At 38.3% G+C, this 19,238-nt stretch overlaps 1 protein-coding gene and 1 pseudogene across 2 annotated transcripts in view; both read left to right on the plus strand.

Moving 5' to 3' along the window:
* The window catches only part of GCNT1 (glucosaminyl (N-acetyl) transferase 1), a 52,319-nt gene that overhangs the window by 16,178 nt on the left and 16,903 nt on the right, over positions 1 to 19,238 (plus strand). The window contains exon 1 of one of the 2 annotated variants that reach the window (XM_020995529.2): positions 1,859 to 2,122. The exons of the other annotated variant lie outside the window; for it this stretch is intronic. The gene's annotated coding sequence lies outside the window, so the exon portion shown is untranslated. Of the gene's footprint in view, positions 1 to 1,858; positions 2,123 to 19,238 lie in introns of those variants that run through there. 2 annotated transcript variants of the gene reach the window in all.
* Positions 2,099 to 18,437, plus strand: LOC110214490 (pre-B-cell leukemia transcription factor 1 pseudogene; annotated as a pseudogene).

Below are 19,238 nucleotides of genomic sequence, written 5' to 3' on the forward strand. Positions count from 1 at the left end.
TATAACTAACACTTTACCAAGTATTCTTACCCCCATTTTGTCATTGTTGTTGTAGCTGGTGATGGTCTTTCATTCGTGAAGAGAACCAATGGCATAACTTACCCCCATTTTATAGAGGGGGAAATGGAAGTTCAGAACTTTGTCCACAATCACATGGCTAATAAGTGACAGAGCTGGGATTTAAGACAATTTCTGCAGAAAACTTGCAAAGATACCTCAACAAATAGACTGATATTTTATGATAGTTTTACCCTCAATCATTTTACATAATAAATTATAATCAGTTGATCATATCTAAGTCTATTCAGCTTAAGGCTATACTGGGTGATAGAAGAAGGAGGTAAAAATAAAAACTGTCCTTGAACTAAGAATACCTCAAAAAGAAGAATTTGCATAGCCAGGTGCTGATTGAGTAATATTATTGTAAATAGTTATTTAACTTAGCCTCAATAGCATATCCTTCATTTATCTTCAGGGTGTTTTGGGTTATATGGTTTCTGTTTTAATGATGAGACAAATCCACAGATTAAAAAACAACACTACATTTTTATCTCTTGCTTTTTAAAAAAATTCACTTGCATTCTTAACACTATGAGGCTTTTCTGATTTAATAACAGCTAGAATTTATACAGCTCTTTAAGGCTTGCAAAACACTTTATATATGCAGGAGTGGTGAACCTTCAGCCTCCAGGCCACATGTGGCCCTCTAGGTCCTCAACTTCATGTGAAGTTTGGGTTCAGTCAAAGTGCCCACACTTGAGGACCTAGAGAGCCACTTATAGCCCAGAGGCCAAGGCTAAACATTCCCCACCTTTGACATATGCTATCTCATTTCCCATTTGAATCTTAATAACAGCTCTGGTGAGAGAGATGCTATTATTATCCTCATTTTACAGAAAAAGGAGGTAAGGCTTAGTGATGCTAAGTGACTTGCCTGGGGTCACAAAGCTAGTAAATCTCTTAGGCAATACTCAAACTCATATCTTTGTGACTGCAAGTCCAACAATCTATCTGTTGGGCCACCTAATTTCTAATATTTTAATGGGATTGTTGCACATTAATATAGTTACAGTAGTCAAACTTCAAGTGAAAACATTATTTTCTTTCCTAACCTAATAAGGAAAAGAAGTTGTTTTTAAATGCCCAGATATGATGAATGAAATCTCCATTTGTAAAGGGAAAAATATATAGTCATCTAAAAGATTACAATGTATAGAAGATCGCTCATTGATATGTTTTTTTTTAAGCTGTAAAACTTATCTTCAGTTTATGGTCAGGAGAATGAAGCTTTCCACTTTTTGCTATGAAATCTGGGAGATCGCATAGAATGTTTGACCTTAGCCTATTTAATAAAGGGTATTTAGAACACCTGTTGCCTGGGCTTCATAGAAATGCTTCATTTTTAGTTATCCGTGTTGATTCTTCTATTCTTTGATCAGTTGCCACTAACTATCACTGTCCTAAGAAGAGGAGAGAATAAAAATTGGTCTGAATTTTGGTTTCTCCCGTTGGTTGGGGAAACATGAAACCAATTGTTTAAAAAAAAAGTTAAATATTCCAATTTCTCTCGTGCATTGAGGTGGCTCTTATAGGAGGGATAAAGGAAACTGAAAAAAGAAGAAAGAGGAGGAAGAAGAACTTGAGGCCATGACTAAGAGAGACAGCGGATGTACTTGGGTGGTTGAGAAATTTCCCATCTGGGTTGAGAGGAGAGTTTAGGAAAGAATGAGAGAACTATCTTTACTCTAGCGGTACCCAGAGGGCGCCCTCATCCCAGATCTTGCCTCTGGCTCTTGGCTCCTCCTTTTGGTCTCAGAGGTGGGAGAGGCAAGGGGGAGGAGGAGGAGGAGGAGGAGGAAGAAGAGGAGGAGGTGGAGTGCTGGAGGAGGTTGCCCATTCTGCTTTAGTGAGTCTCGTAGGAGGGGTTCCCTGTTTGAGGCACAGAGGACCGGGGAAAGGATAGCTTTGGAAGCAGGAAGCAGGCAGCGGCAGCAGCGGCAGCAGCACCACCAGCAAGCACCCTTTCCATGAGGTGTGCACGGTAGTGGGTTCTCAGGCGCTGCGCTGTTGGAAAGAGGTTCGGACGCATCCTGCGCCCATGAAGCCAACGCGTTTGCCCCAGGTAATGGTCTTCCTTCCTCTCACTGCCTGGGGGGATGGGAGGAAGGAGTGGGTTTTTGCTTTCTTGGGAAAAAGTGAAAGTCGGAGTTTGTAGCCGCAGCCGAGAGTAGTGTTGGGGTACTGGGCTTTCTGAGCGCTCGTAGGGTAGCGTAATCCCAATAGCCCGGCCTTTTGTCTGATGCCCTGTACAACCTGAGACTCACTTTCAGGCCTCTTTTCTGAGTGCACTTTTTCTGCTTAAAACCTATTTTACAGCTGAAATGGAGAAGCACTTTGAAAGGGGTTAGCTGATGGAACTTGTTTAGGAGATGAATGTGTTTTCTCTAACCTTTCTTTCTTCTCCTGACCCTCTCCCATCAGCCAGACACATTGCTAGGCGCAGGAGTCTGAGATTTGATAAATAAAGCGCCCCCTGCACCCAACTGTGGAAATGTGTGTTTCCAGTTACTTATACAGACACAGATTTTCCCATAGAAAAGCTTGTCCAACCCAGTTTCTCCCTCGATGGCTTCAAAATCTACTTCTCAGAATAGTTTAATTTATTGTACCATTGGCGGTCACTTTGCCCGAGACTGTTAAAACTGGCAACCAACTCAGAAGCAAAAAAGGGAAGAAAAGCAAGAAAAAAGAAATTATGTTTTCTTACCTGGAACTAAGTGTTGGTTTTAAGCTAGTCCCTTCCCCCTCACGCTTTTGAAGGTATGTTGTAGTAGAGAGAGGTCCTCCGCTAATGCCTCCTCTGATGCTTCGTGTGGGTTTCAGGTTACCCTGAGTACTAAGGTTGTTCCAGTGAATCACAAGGACTTCCAGGTCCTACCAAGCAGGAAAGGCTCAGAGTCAAACTTTATGTGAACCTGACCAGCCAAATTCAGAGAGTCTCATCACTAGATGGGCAGGCTGCAGGATCATAATTTTGTTTTCAGCTCGTCTTGAAGACATTAAAAGTCATAGGAGCCTTGAGATCTGTGTCAGTGGAGGGAGCCCTCACACCAAAGTAATCCTAGCTTGATGGAAGTGTTCAGGTGGAAATTATCTGATTCTACCTAGTCTTACTGTTTACACCCCAGGTGTACTCTCTCTGCTAGCACAGCTGCTCTCTTTCTGGCACATTCTTCCTTACAGAGTTGGCCTTCATGGTATTCTTGTTTGCTTCTTTATTTATCTCCTAACTGTTGCTCATGTGAAACTCTGATACACTCAGTTAGCGTTTGGCATCGTATGTCAAAAGAGGGAAATGCCAAGGAGTAACCTTCAATCCCACATACACCCTGCTAGTGTTTGGATAAAGCTCAACACAGCTGCTATTTTTTCTTTGAAAAAGTGAGTGATCTTATCAGCATGTTAGGGAATACACTTAAGTGATTAGAAATAACTTTTGATTTAAAAAAGCCCATGGTATGTTAAAATAAATCAGCAAAACACTTTTTCTTAAGAGCAAATCTTGTGAGTGGCTGCAATTTCTGACCAGCAACTTAATGTCCCTACCTTTTCTCCCTTCCCTTGTATTTTTTTGAGCTGTGCATAAAATCGGGTTGTTTAAAGAAATAAAGGAGATGAATGTTTTTTAAAAGACTGGTGTTAATTGCCCAAGCAGTTTCAGACTGTCTCCCTAAATAAGGATTTATGCCACTTGTTTCATTTCAGGCAAATGGCAAAATCAAGCTCATGTGGCCATTTTAGTTATTCTTAATAGATTTTAAAGAAATATTCCAAATGAGCCATCCTTGGAAGTTTTAGTTCCTCTTAAATATTAAAGTAGTGGGTTTTTTTTCTCATTTCAAGGTTAAAAGTAGTTTTATGGTAAATGGTAAATGAACATTTTCCAGACTCTGTTCACATAGTTTTTATTAGAAAGGTGATTTTTTTTCTTTTTGGTAAATTTTAAAATTTGTTTTAAACTTAAATGCAAAACAAGAAAAGAAAAAAAAGCATTGCCATGTACACAGCAGAACTTGAGAGTATTCAGTATGAAACAACAAATTTCCCTTTCAAGAAAACCTACATAATAAATACTACACATTATTTTCAAAGCTGTTTAGCTTTTCTTTGCTTCCTTATAGGTTTTCTTTTGTTCTGTGCTGTGCACTTTTTACTTTGTTTTTCCCTCTCCCTCCTGCCCCTAAAGAAGGCTACAAATAATTGAAGATATTCATAGCTATATACACACATATACATACATATACAGATATACATATACATAGATATCTATAAGCATACCCACGTATACACTCATACACATATGTGGAAGACTGTACTAAGGTTATTTCCACTTGTCATCTATTTCTCTGAAGGTGGATAGCATCTTCCTTCATAAGTCTAAGTCTTTCCATGTTTTCTTCAATCATCCAGCTCATCATTTCCTACACCACAGCAATATTACAACCCAATATTTTTTTATCTGAGAGATTGTCTGTGAAAGTTTTTTCCCTCAGTTTTCTGCATTCTTTCTGTTCTTGCCGGCACAGGTCTTATTTGTACAGAAAATTTTAAAATAACAAAAAATTATCCATTTTACACTTCAACAATGCTCTTACCTTATAATATAGTTTAAAATTGGATGCTCCTGAATCTGCTTCCTTTACATCTTTTTTTCCTCCTGTTTCTTTGAAGTTCCTGACCTTTTGTTCTTTCAAATGATCTTTGTTATTATTTTTTCTAATTCAAGAAGATAATTTTTTAGTAATTTAATTGGGATGACATTACACAAATAGATTAGTTGGGTAAAACTGTCATTTTAAAAATTATATTGGCTTTACCTACCCATGAACAATAAATATTATGTCAGTTATTTAGATCTGATCTTACTTGTACAAAAACTGTTTTCTGTTTATGTTCATATAGTTGTGTCTGTTTTGGCATGTATACTCTCAGGTATTTTATACTGTGTAGTTCTTTTAAATGATCTAAAACAATATTGGATAATATGGCTAACACAGTGTAGTTTCATTTTCTCATTTGATTAAATCTTTTTTAGCTTTGACTTTGTCTGAGATCATGATTACTACTCCTGCTTTTTTTACATAATAAATTCTACTTCTGACCTTTATTTTGTGTTTGTATGTATCTTTCATTTTTATAGCATTTCCTGAAATATTGTTAAATTCAAATTTTTGATCTGCTGTCAGTTTCTATTTAGAGTTTGTTCATTCCATTCACCCTCTAAGCTATAAGTACTTCTTGTATGTTTTCCTTCTTCCTATTTTTCCTCACTCTCCTTCTCACCCTATTCCTATCCCTCCTCTGCTTTACTTTTACCAGATTCCTTAACCTACCCACCTCTTCAAGAGATTCTCCCCTATCCTCTCCCCATCCCATCCCCTTGCTGTCTTATTTCTTTCTGAATTTAGAAGACTTTTCTACCCTTCTAGATATATATGTTGTTCCCTCTTTAACCCATTCCTGATGAGAGTAAAGTTTTAACAACAATATCTCTCCCCCTACTAGCTTCTTCTACATTAGTTTTTCCTTTTATGCCTCATTTGTCTGAGCTAATTATTCTTTTTTATCTCTCCCTACCCAGTTTAATTTTTTTTTAAATCCATCATACTCAGCTCAGCCCAAGCCTTTCCTTCAAACTGCCCAAATAAAAATGAGTCATAAAAGAACTGATAATATTTTCATATATAAGAAGTAAACAATTTGACCTCATTGAGTCCCTTATGTTTACTTTAATGTTGTCCTTAATGTTTACCCCATATTTCTCCTGGATGTTATATGTCAAATTTTCCCTTAAGTTCTTCTATTTTTGTCACAAATACCTGAAAGTCTTTCAGTTCATTAAATATCCATTTTTTCCCATTCAGGATTATACTTAACTTTTCTGGGTATGTTACCCTTGGTCATAACCCCAGCTTTTTTGCTCTACAATTTATAGTATTCCAACACCTACAGTCCCTCAATGTAGTAGATACTAAGTCTTGTGTAATCCTTAATGTAGCTCTACAATATTTAAATTGTTTTTTTTTCTTGTTCCTTCCAATATTTTCTCCTTAATCTGGGAGCTTTGAAACTTGGCTATGATATTCCTATAAGTTCCCCTCCTGGGATCTCTTTTAGGTGGTTATAAGTGGATTTTTTTTTTCTTTCTGCTTTGCCTTTTTATTCTAGAACTTCAGGGCAATTTTCCTTGATAATTTATCATAATATTATATTAAGATTTTTTTTATTGTAACTTTCAGGTAGTCCAACTATTCTTATATTATTTCTCCTTGATCTGTTCTCTAGATCAGTTGTTTTTCTGATGAGATGTTTCACATTCTCTTCTATTTTTTCATGCTTTTGATTTTGTTTTATTGTTTCTTGGTGTCTTAGAATGTCATTAGGTTCCCTTTACCCAATTCTAGTTTTCAAGGAATTATTTTCTTCCTTAAATTTTTGATTCTCTGTTACAAGTTGATTGACTTTCTTATCATAATTTTATTGATTTTCTTAGATTGCTCTTATTTTTTTTCCTAATTTTTCTTTGATCTCTCTTATTTGATTTTTAAAGTTCTTTTAAAGTTCTTCCAAGAACTTTTTTTGTGCTTGGGACCATTTGACATTTCTTATTGAAAAAAGAGTGGCTTTTTTAGCTCCATTATCTTGCTCTGAATATGAACCCAGATCTCTTCCCCCATAGTAACTATCTATGGTTGGGTTCTTTTTCTTTTGCTTGCTCATTTTTATTTTATTTTATTTTATCTTATTTTATTTTATTTTATTTTATTTTATTTTATTTTATTTTATTTTATTTTATTTTATTTTATTTTATTTTATTTTTTGTTTTGTTTTTAGAAGCTATTGGTATTATCAGATTCTAGTCCCGAGTCATGGGGAATAATGCCCCAAGCTTCAGGTCCTTTTTACTGTTATTTTCTGAAGTCTGTTCCAGGATTCAACCTTGAGCTCTCCTCCCCACTCCTAAGCCACTGCTAGACACCCCTCCCACGGCCATCACACACTCCTGCAAATGATCTTACTCCCTGTGGTCCCTCCTATGGCTCCAAACTACAGTTGTCCTCTCTTCCTAGGAACTGAAACCAGGGCCACTGCTCTTTTGCAAATGTCCACATCCAGTGGGGTCCCCACCCCTCTGCTACTACACTCACTAGGTGTGTGTTAGCTCCTTCTCCCTGCATTTCCAGCCCTAGAAGGTCTAGTCAGCCCATCTGCGCTTGGTGTCCCTCCATAGTGGAAGGCACTTCAATTTTCACCTACTCAGACTTCAGACCCCCACAGTGTTGGTGAGATGAAAGTTTGAAAGCCTGAGCCTGTCTTTCAGCCCCAGCTGCCCCCAGGACTTGTTTGTTGATTCCACGGGATTGGACTGGAGGTGTTTGTACTTCACTCAGACTGAACCTCTGCCCCAGAAGGTCAGGGCTTTTCTGGGATCTTCTCCACTTGTCTTAAAGCAACCACTTAACCCTAACTTTTATTTCCACTGCTGTACATTTCTTCTGAGGCAATGTTCTGTCTTTTTGCATGGAGGAAATTTGGAGAGCTTAAAGTTTTCTGACCTATTCCACCGTCTTCTCAGAATCTTCTCTAGAAAGGTGATTTTAAAGTTATTTATTTATTTTTAGTTTTCAACATTCACTTCCATAAGATTTTGAATTTTAAATTTTCTCTCCCTTCCTCTCCTCCCCCCTCCCCAAGATTGCATACAGTCTGATAAAGGCTGTAGTCATGCATTCATATTAAACATATTTTCACATGTAAAGAAGAATTAAAACTAATGGGATGAACCACAAAAAAGAAGAAACAAAACAAAACAACAAAAGAAGGGAGAACAAATAGTATGCTTTCATCTGCATTCAGACTCCAAAGTTCTTTTTATGGATGTGGATAGCATTTTCCATCATGAATCTTTTGCAGTTGTCTTAGATCCTTGCATTTCTGAGAAGAGCTACACCTATCAAACTTAGCCATTGCACAATGTGGTTGTTGCTATGTACAATGTTCTTCTGGTTCTGCTCATTTCACTCAGCATTAGTTCATATAAGTCTTGGAAAGGTGATTTTTGAGAGAGAGTTTTATGGTTTTTGCAAGTTTTGAAAGTTTTTTTGCCCTTATTTCTTCTTCTCTTTGGCTTTTCCTTTGTAAAGGATTTTCATTTCATCTGCAGTAAGTTTGGTCAAGATGTCCTGAGTGTATCAGATATAGGAATTTCACAAGTTAGCAAGTCAAGACTTGTTAACAAGTGTAGGCACTAGCATTAAGGGGGATCAGGAGAAGCTTCTTGCAGAAGGTGGGATTTTAACTGAAACTTGAAGGAAGCTAGTGAAAGGAGGTGAAAGTGAGAGGAGAGAGAATTACAGGCATGGTGGATTGTCAGTAAGAAAGCACAAAGTAAGAAAATGGACAGTTTTATTTGAGGAAGAACAAAGAGAGTAGGTGGGTAGAGTACCTGGAGGGGAGTAAAGTAGAAGGCTGGAAAGCTAGGAAGTGGGCAGATTATAAACAGCTTTAAAAGCCAAATAGGGAATTTTATATTTAAACCTAGAGGTAATAGGGAGAGCCACTAGCATAGGTTCCCAAAGTGGGCAATACCACCCCCTTGGGGGCACTAGAATGATTGGGGGAGGCATTAGTAGCCTCGGGTGCAACTGGGGGGGCTTTGAATAAAAATAAGGGGGCATTGGAAGCATAAGGAAAGAAGAGAAAAAAATTTTGAATTCCTACATGTTTCATCTGTTGTATAAGAGTTAAAGTCATAGTGATTACATTATTTTCCAAATAAACACACAAAATGCAAGTTATAACAGATTAGTCGTCAAGTCCACTGACAGGTCTTAACAAGCAAGTGTTGGCAGGCAAGCTTGTCTCACATAGTCAGGAAGTCCAACATGCATCCTGAGGAATATGTGCATGATACTATATGGTTGCATGATACAACATTGAGTCATCAAAATTTCAAGGCAGGAAAAAACCCACAAATTTATAATAAATTATTAAATTTAAAATGCATCATTAAAAAAATTTTTACGTATTTTTTGAAATGATGCAAATTAAGAAAAAGGGTTAAGGAAAGTAGATTTCCAGGAGGACACCGAGTAATTTTTTTTTAAAGGTGGTGGTAGGCCAAATCAGCTTGGAAACCTCTGCACTAGAGTGTACTGAATAGGAGGGTGACATAGTCAGACCTATACTTTAGGAAGATCAATTTGACAGCTGAATGGATGGACTAGAATAGGGAGAGACTTGAGGTATGGAGACCAACCATCAGACCATTATGATAGTCCAGGCCTATATCAGGATACTTACAGTGTCAGAGGAGAAAAGAAGGTATATGTATATGAGGGATGTCACGAAAGTAGAAACAACTGAACTTAGCAATTAATTGGGTAAGGAATGCATGTGAGAGTTCAAACTCAAGGATGACAACCAGGTTGCAAGCCTGGGTGACTGAATGATGGGGCCTCCACCATGATAGGAAAATTAGAAGGGAAGGGGGAGGGGGAGGGTGGGGAACGGGGGGGGGGGGGGACACACATAATGAATTCAGTTTTGGTTGTGTTGAGTTAAGTCCATAGAACAGCCATGTTGAGATATCAAATAGGCAGCTGAAGATGTGAGGCTGGAGGTCTGGAGATAAACCAGAGCAGAACAAATAGATCTTGGAGTCCTCTGCATAGAGCCAATAATTGAAACCATGGGGCTGATGAGATCACCTTGTGAAACAGCATGTAGAATAACCAGTGCAGAGGCAAAAAGGCAAGAGATCAACTATTGCCACTGAGTTACAGCAAAAAGGCCACTTTCTCTAGGCCATAGCGTATGGAAAGGGGAATAATGTGTGAGGTATAGGAAAAGGTGGTTTGGAGTCAGGCCATGGCCTTGACAGAAGTAGTGATGTTCACAAGGGGCCTTAGTTTTGGGGGAAAGATAATGGGGTCTATTTTGGATATGAACTTTGAGATATCCCTGGAACAGCCAATCTGAAATGTCTAGTAGGTAAGTGGTAATGTGGGACTGGAATTTAGGAGAGAGACTGGGAGTGGGTATATAGATCTGGGAGTCATCTGCACAAACTGATAAACCCATGGGAGCTGATGAGCAACTTAGAGGGCATAAATAAATTGTGACTTGGAGCACATTTTTCCATTGAATGTGAGATAAGTGATGGGTAGGTTTATCTTTTATCTTTTTATCTTGTGATTTGGCTGAAATAATATAGATTCATAATTAAGAGGGCAGTAAAAACAGTGAATAATACTATTGAAAATGAAGATGCTTAGAATTAAAAAAAAAATTCTGTGTTATTTGAAATCTGAAAGAGACATAGCCTGATCTAGTGAAGAGAAAGCAGGACTTTGTGATAGGAAGACCTGGGTTCAGTTCCTGCCTCAGACATATTAGCTGTGTGACCCTGGACAAATTATTTAACCTCTCAATGTCCTCAGGCAACTCTCTAGGATTCCTGTATTACACCACATAATTGTTGAAGATTTTATGCCAAATTATTTTGCAAAAAAGTGGGATATGACCATTATGTAAAGTTTTTTTTTTTATTTGTGCTAGTATTACTTAAAAATCATTTATTACTAAACTGTCTTTGGTGCAAGATTAGGATGCACAGAATACTCATGAATATATGTTAAAATTGGGGAGACATAAGTTTTACCATAGTGACTTACTTCCCCTGCCCATTTCCCTTGTGTCTAGGGCTCTTCACTGGGGTGACAATACCGTTAGTACTGCAGTGCTCTAACAAACCGTGTAAATTGGCTTTTGGAAACATACTGACAATGCACCTGTGTCGAGAGTTTTAGGCTCAGGGCTCCCAATGCATTAGAGATAGATGCGTACCCATAAACCACTGGTGGATACATTGCCGCTCTGTTTACTTTTTAAGCAGTGTGCCAAACAGAATTATACAATTACGTGACAAAAAGTTGTAAGCCAATTTTTGGACTGGGGAAAAACAAACAAAAAAACAAGGGTGCAATGATTATGCAGTGGTGAAAATTATACAGTACGAATTGCAGGACAATTCCACATCTGCATTGGTAGAGGGAGGGAATTTCCTAAACCAATGAAATCATGAGTTTGGACTTTTAAAACCAAAAAAGTATAGGACTTCAGCTGCTTTATTAATAATAATCTTTTGTGGATTAACCTGGAAATCCAGCCACTGTTTATGTTACCTAGGTGGTACAGTGGATAGAGCACAGGACCCAGAATCAGGAAGAACTGAGTTTGAATTTTGCCTCATACACTAGCTGTGTGTATTTGGGCAAGTTACTTAATCCCACTGTGCCTCACTTTCCTTATCTGTTAAATAGGGATAATAATGGCATCTGCCTCACAGGATCATTGTCAGGATCAAGTGAGTTAAAGCACTTTTTGAAGTTTAAATTGCTAAAGAAACGTTAACTCTGATGATGATGATGATGATGATGGGAAAATGAGTTCTGATTCTCAGCATATCTCCCACTATTGCCCCTACAGAGAGACGGGACTTCAAAAACTATGAGAACTCTTGGCGTATAAAGGATGTGTATACTGTTGACTATTCATTTCTTGGGCATTACACATCTTACCCATGACTAAATGATTTCTTATGTAGCTGAAGAACTTATAGACAGACTTTTTTTTTGTAATGATGTTTGCTATAATGGGATTTGGCCTGTACTGAAAGGAATTAATAAGATTCAGTAATTCTCATCGATGTTAAATCCTAAAGGAATATCTATTTCATGGTGGGGAGTTTGCTGCTTCTCTAGCTGGCTCCAGAAAAAATGAGTGAATAGAATTCTACTGATGATAAATCATCATCAACTTTTAAAGGAGGGAAGGAAGAAATATTGGTGGTATAGCTTAATAATATTGACCAAGGCTGAAATTTGGCCCAAAATTTGGCCATAGCAAACTATCTGCTAGGGGTGGATTCTGCTGTTTGTTACTGAACAATAAACACACAGTTGTGTCTTTTAATATGTAATAGTTATTTTCAATATGAAATTCTAAGACCTTTTCGGCCTTCGACCTTTTGGGCCTTTTATCTTATCTTATCTTTGGAAATAATTAACCTTCCTTGGAATTTAATGAACACATATTAAATCCCTACTATAAACATTGTTAGGTACTAGAAATGCCAGTGTGAAAAAAAAAAGGATATATTTCCCACACTCAAGGAGGTTAAAATCTAATAAGGAGATGTAAAATTCGGTAAGATTTAATTCAATAAAAGATTTAAGTGCCTAGTATATATTGAGCACTGTGCTACCAGATACACAAGAAAGTGTGATGTAAGATGAAATGTGAGAAGAGATACAGGTAAGTACTCTAGGGAGATCTGAGGAAGAAGGTAGAGGGTGGCTAGCAATGTCCCCCTCTTCCACCCTATGCTTTTCCATCCTCTGTAATTTTTGTCCATCTCCTCCCATAAATCTACCTTAGAGGATTGATCCAATATATTGGAACCTTCTGTGGCAGATCTACCAGAGTGACTAGGGGCATGGCCAAGGCACCCTGCATCCTGGCACTGGTTCACTCTCCTTCTGGTAATTCTTCCATGCCACAGACCCCTGCATCTATAGTACAACTGCTTCATCCCTGGACCTTCATTTGTTCCACTGACAGTCACTAAACATTTATTAAGCACCAGCTGCATGCCAGACACAGTGCTAAGAACCAGGGATACAAAGAAAGGGAAAAGACAGTCTCTGCTCTCCAGGATCTCACAATCCAATGGGGGAGATGATATACAAACAACTACAGACAAACAAATTATATACAGGATAAAAGTGGATATAATGACAGAAGGAACACACTAGAATTAAGCAGTCTCCAATGAGCTCCTCTTCCACTGGCCACATCACTACATTGTAAGGACATTCTAGGATCCTGTGGTTGAGGGATATGACCACTGCCATATTTACCCACTTCTGTACCGCTTACTTCCCACAAGGAATTGAGTGCTTTTTAGGGGGCAGAAGTGGCAATACCCCCCCCTTCGGACTGTACCTTCTTGGAGATTTCTGAACTCTTCACCCCAACTGCTGTGTAGTCAGATGTAGGATCCAGAGGCCTTTCTGTACCAGGGGTGAGCTTGTCCTTCATTGGCCCCACCCAATCCCTCCTTAGCATCAATAAATCAAGAAATATTTTATAAGCACTTATGTTCCAAGCAGTGTGCTAAGCCCTGGAGATATAAGGAAAAGCAGAAACAGCCTCAGGACTCTCCTTCCCACTTCCTCTATGCAATGGTACTCTAGGGTCCTTATCAAAACAGGGAAACAAGGTCAAGTAGATTTCTTCCCCAGGTCTTCTTGTGGAAATGATTATTTCTAGGTTTATTGTGGACACAGGTAGTTTCATAGAAACACTTATTCAACACAGTTTCCTTACTTTCTCTCTCCCATCCCCCACAATTGCTAGTTAACTCTGGGTTTTGGCTAGATCTTTTGTTATATGACCATGTAACTTATTTTCATGATCATATATTTTCTGGGTCTTTTATACTACTTCTTATTTACATGTTATTATTAATGTGTTATAGCCTACATGTGCCTGTGAAATCTTTCTCTACTGCTCTTTGTGACACCCACGCTTTTGATTCCTTGGAGAGAGTGGTAGTCTAACAAACCACACGCCATCACCCAAAGAATGTTACTATTGGGGCAGCTAGGTGGTGCAGTGAATAGAACTCCAGCCTTGGAGTCAGGAGGACCTGAGTTCAAATTCAGCCTCAGACACTTGACACTTACTAGCTGTGTGACTGTGGACAAGTCACCAAAAAGCGAAGAAGAAGAAGAAGAAGAAGAAGAAGAAGAAGAAGAAGAAGAAGAAGAAGAAGAAGAAGAAGAAGAAAAGAAGAAGACGAAGAAGAAGAAGAAGAAGAAGAAGAAGAATGTTACTATTAAAAATATAGGTTTTTGTGGCAGGAAAACTAGCTTAGGATGGTAGGAAGTGCTATGCAATTGATTGAGTGTACTCCAGCCTACTTTCTTCTTCCTATTCAATTCTGGACCTAGCTCATTGTCCATCTGCTGTAATTTTACAGGTTGTGTGTATTGGTGGAATACATCAGCCAATGTGTTGCCCATCCAGCTTGATGTCATAGTGTGGACATTAGGTAGTCTTCATCCATTTGGGTTTCCCTTTATGAATGATGAGACAAATCTCTTGAGTTGTCTTAAATCTAGCTGAGGACACCTTGCAGTATTCTGGGGCTTGATGTGATTAGTACAATATCAGCCAGAACCAGAGGCATCTGGAGGGCATCACCCTCTAGAGGGAATTCCTCTTTCATTTGGACTCTTTGTTGGTGTTCCTCCCCCATGGTGGCCAACACCTTGGGTGCATGTTTCTTCCTGCTTGTGCCTCCTTGATAACAAAAGGTCACTGACTGATATTCTATTCTTGTTTGCTTCAGTCAAAGAATCTTTTATGACCTTGGTATGTGCATGAAAGGTACTTTGCTAGAGAAAAACCTCTTAGGCTGCATTTTTTTCTTAAAAAGTCAAATACTTTTTTATAATCAAGAAAAAATAAATATAGTGGGCTCTCATGAGAGCTCTATGCAGGAGTTTTCAGCCTATTCTACTATAAGAACACATATTTAATATCAATTTTTGTGTGTCCCCTTCCCCCATTACACATGATAGTTGTGATAAGGTAGAAGTACAATGGAAAGAGCATTGTCTCCGAAGTCAGAGGACCTGAGTTCAAATTCTGCTTCTCATTTTTGTTACTTGTATGATCTTGGGTAATATTTGTTATTTGTAGATGATTTGATTATTTATAATATTCAGAATAACTTCTTCACAATTATTCTTCAAATAACATTGTTGTTATTGTATATATAGACATGAGAAAGCACATAAATGGTGGGTCTCTTGACTGCTTTTTTTATGGCAATAATACCATCAATGCGGGCATATGAAGTATCTAAACTCCCTTTGAGCTCTCAATCTTATGACCTCAATGTCAGCAACTACTGGTACACACCCCATATTCATCACTTTGCTAAATGAGATGTGCCTGTCAATATTCCCTTTAAATCTGCTGGTTGGATTATAAGACTTTCAATATATACTCACATTGTTAATGATAACAATACAATAACAATTCCTTAATGTTTTAAGGCTCACAAAGCACTTTCCTCACATCTGTTAAATAGATGGTATCCATATTACTTCTATTTTCATGTAATAGCCTGAAAAGGTGGCTAAACTCAGGGTAACAGTTATTTTGGGTCAGAGACAGAACTTAAGAGTCCGGTCTTTGGACTCCAAGTTCAGTTGCTTCTCATTAGCACACTGCCTAAACCCCTCCATCCTCAACCCTTTTCCATCCCTGTTATGAAGCTTTAGTTGAGAAACAGAGGACTTCCTTAGCACAGAGAAATTGGGGAAAACTGACCTAATCCACTTCCTTCATGTTTATAGATGAGGTAATGAAGCCCAGGGAGTTTGAATAATTTGTTTGAGGTGACAGAACAAGTTAATGATAGAGCCGGGATTCTGAACTCAAGTCCCAATTTATGGACATTTCCTGTTATGTCACATCCTGTTATATATACAATGTAGGGCTAGCTATTTTCTGGTTGGTTTGGGTTTTTTTTCAGCTATAAATTTGGTACTTAAAAGCGTCTCAAGTCTGTGTTTTGTTCCCTAACTGTAATTTTGAATAACGTAGTCTTATCTGTTCAAGAAGCTATTTCACACAATGCATCTCCAGATAAAGATCTCATAAAGGTATGCAATATTCCCTTCTTTCAACAAGCATTTGAGGGGGGTGTATTTTGTTCCCAGCACTGGAAGAGCTATGAAGAACTAGAATAAGAAAAGAAGATGGACTACTTCCTGTTTGTAACATTCCTTTCTGCTGTCTATGTATGTCTGGCATTCACTGATGAAACTGAATGTTCAAAGGTTTAAAGTGAATTAGTTGTATGACCTTTGGGCAAGTCTCTTATCCTCTCTGGTACTCAGTTTCTTCATCTTTAATATAAGGCAGTGAGATTAGAATCTTAAAATCTGTATCCAGAGAAAGAACTAATAAATAGAAGTATGTATAGAATAATTTTATGTGCATACACACATACATATATGTGTATATGTGTACACACACATACCTATATGTGTCTAATGGTAGCCATCTTTAGGGCACGGCAAGGAGTGGGGAGAAAAAAAGGGAGGAAAAAGAAATTTACGTGATAACTTTATTATATATTTAAGAGGGATAGCAAGTTGTACATAATAGATTTGCAGTTTCATGTGCAATCATCTTTTTTTATTATACTATGTGATGGAATTGCTTGTTTTAATTCCATAAATTAAAAATAAAATAAATTTTTTTAGGAAAGAGATATGGGAACCTCAAATGATATCTACTTAAATTATTATTATTTTTTGGCTTTTAGGCAATTGGGGTTAAGTGACTTGCCCAAGGTCACACAGCTAGTGAGTGTCAAGTGTTGGGTCTGAGGCCGGATTTGAACTCAGGTCCTCCTGACTTCAGGGCTGGTGCTCTATCCACTGCGCCACCTAGCTGCCCCTATCTACTTAAATTATTAATCCTGTTTTGTAACTTCTGTCATTTAGGTAATCACCCTAGGCGGAATAGTCTTTGATGTGTCTTCAGGTAGAAAAGGGCCATATTACAGGAAGAACAGTTTAAAGGGGAAAATAAGCCCCTTCTGTTTTTCCAAATAAAATATTTTCTGTGGTAACTCACTTCTTAGGGTTCCTTCTAAAAGAGATTATATGATTATTGCACAGCTTTTTTTTCCTCAAAAGTACTATTTTCATGTACACATAGACTTTAAAAACAAGGATCATTGATTAAAAAAATAGGGATCATTACCATAAAATTTAATGAAAAAATAATACCATGGTACCAACAACTAATTTTTTTTAGCAACTATGAGTTGCCGTTTGAATTGTTCACTTTAATATAGCAACACCAAACTTCAGCTAATACCAACTTTGAAGAAGAATAATCAAAATTCACCAGCTGAGCTTTAGTATCCGGGTTAATTCCCTGTCTTTATAAGCATTGATGCCATGGGCAGGCATGTTGGGGTGGGGGTGGCAGGACACACTGACCTGTCTCAACACTTATAATATAGGGCTGGAGGGCCCAAGGGGGAGGGGGAGGGAGGGAAAAATGGAACATTTTACTGCAAGTATCACCATCACAGAACCAGAGTTTGGACAAGGCAAAAGGCCAGGATACACTCATTAAACTGCCACAGAATGAAGCCTGCCTTGTTTAATGTGTTGTGAGAAATCAAAGAAAAAACAGTGTTAAGTATCTGAGGAGCTCAGGAAGAGGAGCCAGCAGCCCCCCAGCTTATGCTATCAAATAACATGCTGTTGGCAGAGCAGGTAGCAAGACCTGAGAAAGGTGGAGGATCTGTAGCAACAGCATCAGGCAGCAGGCTCAGACAGCTCAGTTGAGCATTCTGACTACAGAGGCAAAGTCTTATAAATCTGACAGATCTACTGCACAAAACTGAATATGAACGGCATGCTAACAAGTTAGGCACACATATGGTGAACCTGCTTTATGAGCAGAGCCAAACCAGGGCCATCTCACCAAAGGAGATTGAAAGAATAGTATCCTCCCCTGCAAATTCAGCTCCATTCAGGTGCAGCCCAAGCAGAGCACATATGAAGCCATCATGATCCTGCACTCATGGATTTTGGATGCTAGGTGGAACTTCAACAAGCAAGCCACAGAAATCCTGAAGGAATGTTTCTATTCCTCTGTCAGCAACCCTTAACCCAGTGAAGAAGCCAAAGAGGAGTTAGTGAAGAAATGTGGCATCACAGTGTTTAACAGGTGTCAAACTGGTTTGGAAATAAGTGAATCTGGTATGAGCAGGACATAGGTAAATTTCGAAAGGAAGCCAGTATTTATGCTACTAGCATGTCAGCCCATGGAAGCCAAGCTAACTCGGTCTCAACTCCCGATTCAGCTGATTCTTCCAGTTCTCTTAACATGTTAGACTCTGGAGATTGTTCATGAGCATGCAGTCACTCAATAGGAGATTCTTCCAAGGAGCCCGAGTTGTAGTCAACATGCAGTCACAAGTGGCTACCCTTCGCCATGTTATCAGCTAGACAGGAGAATACAGTGATGAACTTGCAGGCAATCAAATGAACAGCCCTAAGGGCACCAGTCTTGGGAGGCAGCATGATGCAGTGGTTAGATGTTTGACGTTGGAATTGAGAAGAACTGTATTCAGGTCCTGCCCCTGACACTTCTGGCTGTGTAAACATGAGCTAATGGAGGTTGGCAGGATGCTCCGATACTCCAACTGATCTCCCAGCAATTGCATCCCTGACTGATCTCTTGCCCTAAATGAGGGGGCGAAGACAGGAGGGAGGTTTTCTCTCCCATTGCTCAAGCAGTAAGACTAGAGGTCAAAGCAATCAGCAGAAGAGTCTCTTCTTCTGGATGCTATTTTTGTGAATCTGGACACTTCCTTCTACTCTCTTTCCATTCTTTTCTGGGTAGAAGCCAACCTTTCTACTAGACCTGTTTCCTTCATCCTCTCTGTATCTTTCTCTTGCTGCACAGCTTCTGCTGCATCACTGAAGGATATCTTCAATAATTAAAGGAATTTAAAGAAGAGAAAAAAGACAAATTACAAACAAAAACCCATTAATAAACGTACTTGTACATTTAAAGAAAACTGCTATGAGTTGTCATTTGAGTTGTTCACTTAATAGATAAGCACTAAACTTCAGCTAATATCAACTTTGAAGAATAATCAAAATTCATTAACTGAGCTTTAGTGTCCAAGTTAATTCCCAGTTTCTTTAAGGATTGATGCCTTTCTTTAGAACACTGAGCAAGCACATGAAAATTCTGGCTCAGTCAGATTCTCTAAATGTAAAATGCAAGATTTTTGAAACTGAAAATTTAGACGCTCCCTTCCCCATACCTCTCTAACCAAGTGTGCCATAATTAAGGTAAACTTGCTCATACACATGGTTCCTTTAGAAGCAGAAGTTACTAAACAGAGGCACAGTTTAAAAATGTTATAATTCTTCTTTACCTTATTTAGAACATGTTTGCTTGGAGTTCTGGCTGTAGATGAATTCTTTGGACGTTTTTCCTTTCTTTTCTTTTTTTACTTTCCTTTTTTTTTTACAGACCGAAGTATACTTTTTTGTCTT

This window comes from Phascolarctos cinereus, unplaced genomic scaffold (genome assembly GCF_003287225.1).
Source record: "Phascolarctos cinereus isolate Bilbo 61053 unplaced genomic scaffold, phaCin_HiC Scaffold_4;HRSCAF=312, whole genome shotgun sequence".
NCBI classification, from domain to species: domain Eukaryota; kingdom Metazoa; phylum Chordata; class Mammalia; order Diprotodontia; family Phascolarctidae; genus Phascolarctos; species Phascolarctos cinereus.